This window comes from Serinus canaria, chromosome 1A (genome assembly GCF_022539315.1).
Source record: "Serinus canaria isolate serCan28SL12 chromosome 1A, serCan2020, whole genome shotgun sequence".
NCBI classification, from domain to species: Eukaryota; Metazoa; Chordata; class Aves; order Passeriformes; family Fringillidae; genus Serinus; species Serinus canaria.
In genome coordinates, this window is record NC_066314.1 from 7968514 (window position 1) to 7975212 (window position 6699).

Below are 6699 nucleotides of genomic sequence, written 5' to 3' on the forward strand. Positions count from 1 at the left end.
AAATGAGTTTCCTTCCCCAGATTCTTCGTGCAATCCACAAGAATGTAATTAGATCTTGGTCATGTAAGCTCAAAGATGAAAAATTCTGTGTTCAGAGGTTCATTGTTTTTAAGAGAGGTACAAGTCATGAAGTGTATCCTTCAGCAGTTTAAAATTGTCTGGAAAATAGTTAAGAATACAAGTCAAACCTTCTAGTTGTACAAATGTCTCTATTTGTCCCATTATTACTCTGTTTGTGTGATTCTGCTTATAGGCTTGTTAAAATTCATTAAGGTGAAAACTGCTTCCAAAAATTGCCTGAATCTGATAACTTCAAAACTGCTTAAGAAGAATTATCAGTCAGGAATAACACATGTAATTTTTTTGCTGGCATTATGCAAGATGGGGGCAAGATATTTTTGGGGGTGGGTCAGGAAGGGTGGAGTGACAGGGTGGGAATAAATAAGAAATAATTAACCTTTCATGGCACTTCCCTGTAAGGTTAAAATACAGAGTATTTGTTGTACTAGGCTATTAGCAAAGTTCATTGCATATTTTTACTGATCCCTTAAGAAGAGCTTATTACCATCATTCTTTAATAGAGATCCCAGTGATGGATGAAAAGAGATAAAATTTCTCTGCTTTTTTGTGAACTTAGTGTTTTGTCACACTGGTTGTTGGAAATTATGGTTTAGATGATACAGGTTATAGTTCTGATTCAGATTTTTGTAAGCAAGTAAACCTGAGATTTGGTGCATCAAAACCACTTCAGCTTAGATTCACAAAGGGCTGGGTGTGACTTTATAATGAACCTTGCCTCTAAGAATAATTTCAACAGGATTCAGTAACTTATGTTACTCTCTTTTCACTCCAAGGCTGAGTCCTCCCACCCTCTCATTAAGTCAATGGATTTGCAGGTGCAGTAAAATTCTTAGGACTCAGACTATATTTAGTTTTATTTCAAATTAGGGAGCTGTAATTGTGGACCTGAAAAATCTTTTATACCACTAAGATTCCATGACATTTCATATTTCCATAATAAACCTGAAGACAGCAGCAAGATTTCCTGCTGCTTCTGCTCATCCTCTCTGGTAGCAGCTGTATAGAACACAACACAGTTTTAAATTCTAACTCAATTAGTGCTTCGCTGATGAAGAAAGCAGGAAGAAAGAGAAAGGACTTGGCTTCATACTTGGGTCAAACGTGAATTTCCTTGAAGATTTCAGTGTCCAACCTGTAAGGGATTTTCTTCAGTAAATCCAAGGAACAGTAACCTACAGAAACCCTGATCTGATGACTCAAGAGCTCTTCTGACACCACTGGCACACGCTGACAGTTCTCTGGCTGTGATTCATTTCAGTCAAAGCTGCTTTCTCCGAACATGCCTCTGACACCAGGCCTTGCTCCATGCAGCCTTTGCTAAATCCATTAAAATTGGTAAATTCTGCTCACCAGAAGGCACTCTGGGAAGGGTTCAGCTGCAGCTCAGGTGGGAGACGGTGGAGAGTCAGTTGAACGTAGGTTTAGTGACGGTTGGTAGAGAAGCAGTGATTGGTCAGGCAGATGTGAGGGCCATATGAACAGAGAGCTGATTGGATGCAGTTGAATGTCGATTTAGTGCCAGTTGGAAGCGAGGCAGCGATTGGTTGGGGAGATGTGAGGGCCATATGAACAGAGAGCTGATTGGATGCAGTTGAATGTCGGTTTAGTGCCGGTTGCTAGAGAAGCAGTGATTGGTCAGGCAGATGTGAGGGCCATATGAACAGAGAGCTGATTGGTTGCAGTTGAATGTCGATTTAGTGCCAGTTGGAAGCGAGGCAGCGATTGGTTGGGGAGATGTGAGGGCCATATGAACAGAGAGCTGGTTGGATACAGTTAATACCAACTGGACTTGCTCAGTTACCTCATCAGTGCTGCCTCCTGTTTTCAAGGCCTGAAAGAACAGCTCAGTAACAGAAAAAACATCCAGATCATTTGCCTATGCTTGCTCTTACTGAACATTGCTTTCAATTTCCATCCTAGTGTTACTGCATGCTACCAACCAGTAAAAATCAGCACCTGAGTTACACAGTAGTGTTTCAGTGGCAACACTTGAACAGCTGTATGTTCCAGCCTTCCCCTCCCTCAGCATGTCCCTCACACACACAGCATGCTTGCACTTGCATCAAAACCCACAGCCAGACCAGCAGTTTAACCACCTGCAATAATTCTGGCCCTGGGTGGACTGTGCAGCAGGAAGCCATGAGGGGCCATGCCTCTCCCTGACTCCAAGCAGTACTCCAGAGCCCACATGGGCTGTGTGGACAGGCTCAATGACACACAGGGCTCGTTGAGGCCTTTCCACTGAGAGCAGAGGTCCTTGTGGAAGGGGCTGATGAACACTGGAGCTGGGGCAAGGGAGAGGGGAGGTCTCTGCACCTGGGAGCAGAGCAGAGGGCAACAAAGCGTGTGTGTGTATGGGGGGAGCAGAGAAGGGAGGGTGTTCTCCTCCTTCCACAAGCAGGGCCAGAGGGGCTGTGGTGGGGACAGTGCCTGCCCAGCAAAGGAGACAAAAGGCAGGGACCTCTGTGAGCACCGTTCTCTCTCTATCAGTGGAGCAGTGAGTTCTGTTGTTGGCAGTGATGCTCCTTTGGGTGGTTCCTGCTTGCTCTCCCCACAGGGAGCTGCTTGTTCCTGTCGTCCCCCCCGCAGGCGTCCCTCTCTGTCATGGGCCACAGAAACTTTCTATTCCATGCCTTGAAGGAGGGGGCACTTTTATAATGACAATGGGAGGATTGATTAATTAATATTTTAGCTGTTTCAACCATCATGATTTCTGGTTAAATTCAAGAGACAAAATTATTAGCCCTGCTTTAAAGTGCTACAGAAGTGGAATACCAATAAGTGACTGCTGAACATGATCACCATTTGAGTCACTCTGTAATTTGTTCAGGTAGCTGAACTGGATGGACATTCTTTAAGAAATGGTGGGTTAAATAAAAAGGAAGACTCATTTCCAGCAATTTGAGAAACTTTTCTCCTTTTCTTATTTCTTCTCACATATAAATGTTGATATTACTGAAGGGCAGCTATATGGGGGTAGCTCAAGTTTTTAAAACTGAATTGTTCCTCAGGAGCGTATATAAGTGAATGTGTAAAAAAAACATTTCCAAAGATTCCTAAAAAATTCAATACTACTCTGCTGTAAAATTTCAGGCACTGCAGAGCATTTTCAATTCAACCTTCAGGCATTTCTATGGGCATGCTTGAGAGACAGCATAAATAATATGTCCAACATCTCTGTTTGCAAAACGTCTTTATTTGAAATAGGGATATAGGAAAGACATCCTCTAAGATACAGAGGGTTAAATACAAAAAATGAAACATTTCAGGCAATTTGAGAAACTTATCTCCTTTTATTAATTTTTCAAAAATAGATTTTCAAATATTATTTAAAAGCTGACAAGCAACTACAGTAGGGTAGTTCAATTCTCTAAACTAAAGGAAATTGGGTAACTTTGCAAAACTGTCAACAATAAAGGGCCTCTAGAAGGAATGCTAATAAACAAATCTAATTAAAGATATAATTAGAACTACAAATAAAGCTATAGCTAAAGTTGCAACTACAGCAACAACTACAACTAAAGCTACAGCTACTAAACTACATTACTGCACTAAACTACAACTAAATAACTACATTAAGTCCCTAACAGGCTAGGTTGCTGTTTTCAAGGTGTTCCAAGCAACCTCTCTCAGCTTCACTGTCTTCTGGGGGGATGTGCAGGTGGAGCCAGTTTCTGCCTCACAGACTTGGTCAGCAGCACCACTGGAACTTGAAGGTGAAGGGCAAGGCCGTTAAGAGATGTGTCTGCACAACAAATCCATGGGCTGCAGCATCTTCCTTCCACATGAGCAGGAAAGCAGCTTCAGGATTGCCAGTGACAAATGTGCCAGTTAAGCAGAGTGCAGGTGGCTGCCATCGGGTGTGACCCCCCCAGCACAGCTCTGTGCAGGGAACTCCTCTCAGTGGCTGGAGAGCAGCACCCAGGGGTGAAATCACAGCTGACTATAAGCTTGCAGGGCCTCTCTGTGGGCAGCCGGATCTTGGGCCAGGTGCTCAAAGAGGTTGAGTGGCTCAACCCTTCGCGTTGCTGGCGGCAAGCTGATCTCTGTAGGAAGCCTCTCGTTGCCTAGCACAAAGTGCTAAAGGCGTTTCAGCTGCAGGCAGCAGTCCAGGAACGCCATGAGGTCCCAGAGCTGCCGTGCAAATGCGCTCCTGTGCCACTGGGACAGCGGTACTGTGGTCAGCATGTGCATGACCACAGTCTTCCAGGTAGAGCTGGAAAAGCCTGTGCCCCTCAGGATGCAGGTGAAGAGCTGCAGGCATTTCAGGTGCAAGCTCTCACACGGCAGCTGCCTGGCGATGTGCCGGAAGAATTTTGCCTCTGCCACAGCATACGTCTGGGGCCATGCTGTCCTTGAAATGATGTTGGTGGGCTGGCTGCTCACAGAGATGCTGGAGCTGCCTTTCTGGGCCTCTGTGGGCTGACCACAAAGATATCAGAGTCCTCTTGGCGCACCCCAAAGAGAATATCCACTGTCAGGCTCTTCCTGCCTTTGCTCAGCTGCAACCGGCAGGACCGACTGCAGGGCTGAAACACCACGTGCCAGGAGTGCCACTGAGGCACTTGCAGTCACAAGCTTCTCACCAGCTGGAAGAACCAGCAGGAGGTTTTTACCACATCCAGGTAGGAGCCAGTGCACAGTGTCTCGAGGAGGCTGAGCTTCTGCTTCCACCCCAGCTCCTTCCGCAAGTGGTGCAGAAAGCACAACAGCTCCTCTCCCAGCTACTCCTTCTCACACGTGCACACCAGCTCCACACGGATGCTGAAGGTCCTTGCTGCCACCTTCCCTGCACTGTTCAGCTCTAGGTGGAAGGCGTGCCCTGGTGGGGGATTCAGTGGCACCAGCACACGGTACACCCCATCCCAGTCACGGGGCCTCCAACCCTCAAAGGCACTGCCCACCCCAATGGCTTCTTGAGGCACTGGGTAGAAGCTATTGCTCACACTGTCCACAAAGACACGCCTGAAGCTCTCCATCAGCTCAGCTATCACTGAACAACCTCTCTCCAGGTCCTCCACAGGCCGCTCTATGTGGTCCACTAAGAGGACGCCTTGCCTGTTCCCAACATCTCCGGTCTTTTCTCTGTCTTCCATTTCCCCACTGCCGCTTTCTTCCTTGCTGCCATCACGGTCTTCTTTTCTACTGGCAGCCACATTACCTTCTTTGTCTTCTTTTCTATCCTTCTTGTTTGCCTTCATATTCACATCACCGTGTTCTTCATGCTTGTTTATATCATTGCTATTTTCTTTTATAACTTTCTTGCATTCTTTCTCAGTTGCAGCAAAACCACTATGGCCTGCTTCAATCCCATGGTCACTGCTGTCTTCCTGCCCAGTGCAATCCCTGCTTCTCTCTTCACTGGCATCGCTGCTTTCCTGCACCTTCACATCCATGTATTCTTCCCGTCCATCTACGTTGTCTTCACCTTCATTTACATCATCACTGCTGCTGGCCTCATGACTCCTTCTCCTGCAGCTCAACCACAGGCCCAAGAGGAGCAGGACTCCAGCAAGGACCCAAAACTGCCACTGCTGCAGGGCACCAAAGAGCATGGCTCCCCAGCCCTTGTCCTGCTCCTCCAGCTCCTGCAGCAGCCGAGCCATCTCGTGGTCCAGCAGCTCCTGACGCTCCTTCATTCACCGGTGCGTGGCCTCATGCGGCCCATCCCCAGCCGGCTGGGGTACTGGATCAGGCTTTGCACGAGCACGAAGAGCAATGGCAGAAAAGCCATGGTCTGCAGGAGGACACACAGAAGGGGTTCAGTGGGGCTAGAATGGAGACTCACAGTGGGGGCAGGAGCCCCAGGCATGTGGCGGCAGGAAGGAGAGGGCCCCCAGCAGCTGGCGGGCGGCGAGGCCTGCACCGCTGCCCTGGCAAGCACCGCGCCCTCAGCCAGGCGCTGCCGCCAGGGGCTGGGCCCTCCCCAGCCCGCTCAGGGAACTCATCATGGCCCTGGGCACCCAAAGCCCCAACACACACCAAGTGCAGACCCATCACTCAGGAACCTGGGAACCCTAGAGCTTCGTTTGACAAAGCAGGCACAAGTGCCCTCACACACAACTCTTGTCAAATATAAATTTGGGTGACATGACCCATCGATGTTTCTAGTATACAGGTGTAATCTTTTATTGATTATTCAAAGCGGACCATTTTGCTAATAATATTTGTAGTTATTATGGTGGTGCATCTGTGCTCCCTTGCTCCTTTCTAGTCTACAGTATTGTCTGTGAAATACTTGTTAGGCCTTGGCCTTGACACACCACCTGGGATCAGCTCTTACTTGTTTTTGTGATCTCAAGCACAGCCATTTGTGACAATTACTTTGGGTGCAACATGTCATATCAGCTAATATTTATTTACTGATTTAGTGAGAAGTAAAGAAATCCACACTGCTTGAATGATTCACAGGAAGTTGTATCATCATCCAGTCTTATGACCTACACTTACTTTACACCAGCACTGTCCTGCCTCACACAACTTTTGTGAAAACAAAGATATGTCAGGGTTTCTCTCCTGAATTAGGAACACTTCCAAAAATCTGTTTATTGAGTGGCAAAAGATCACACACAACCAACTTATGGTTTGCACAGCAGTGTAAAAATCTTCTGGGCTGTA

At 47.1% G+C, this 6699-nt stretch overlaps 1 pseudogene; it reads right to left on the reverse strand.

Moving 5' to 3' along the window:
* Positions 1-4014: 4014 nt before the first annotated feature.
* LOC127060832 (inositol 1,4,5-trisphosphate receptor-interacting protein-like 1) lies at positions 4015-5743 on the reverse strand (annotated as a pseudogene).
* Between the last annotated feature and the right edge of the window lie 956 nt (positions 5744-6699).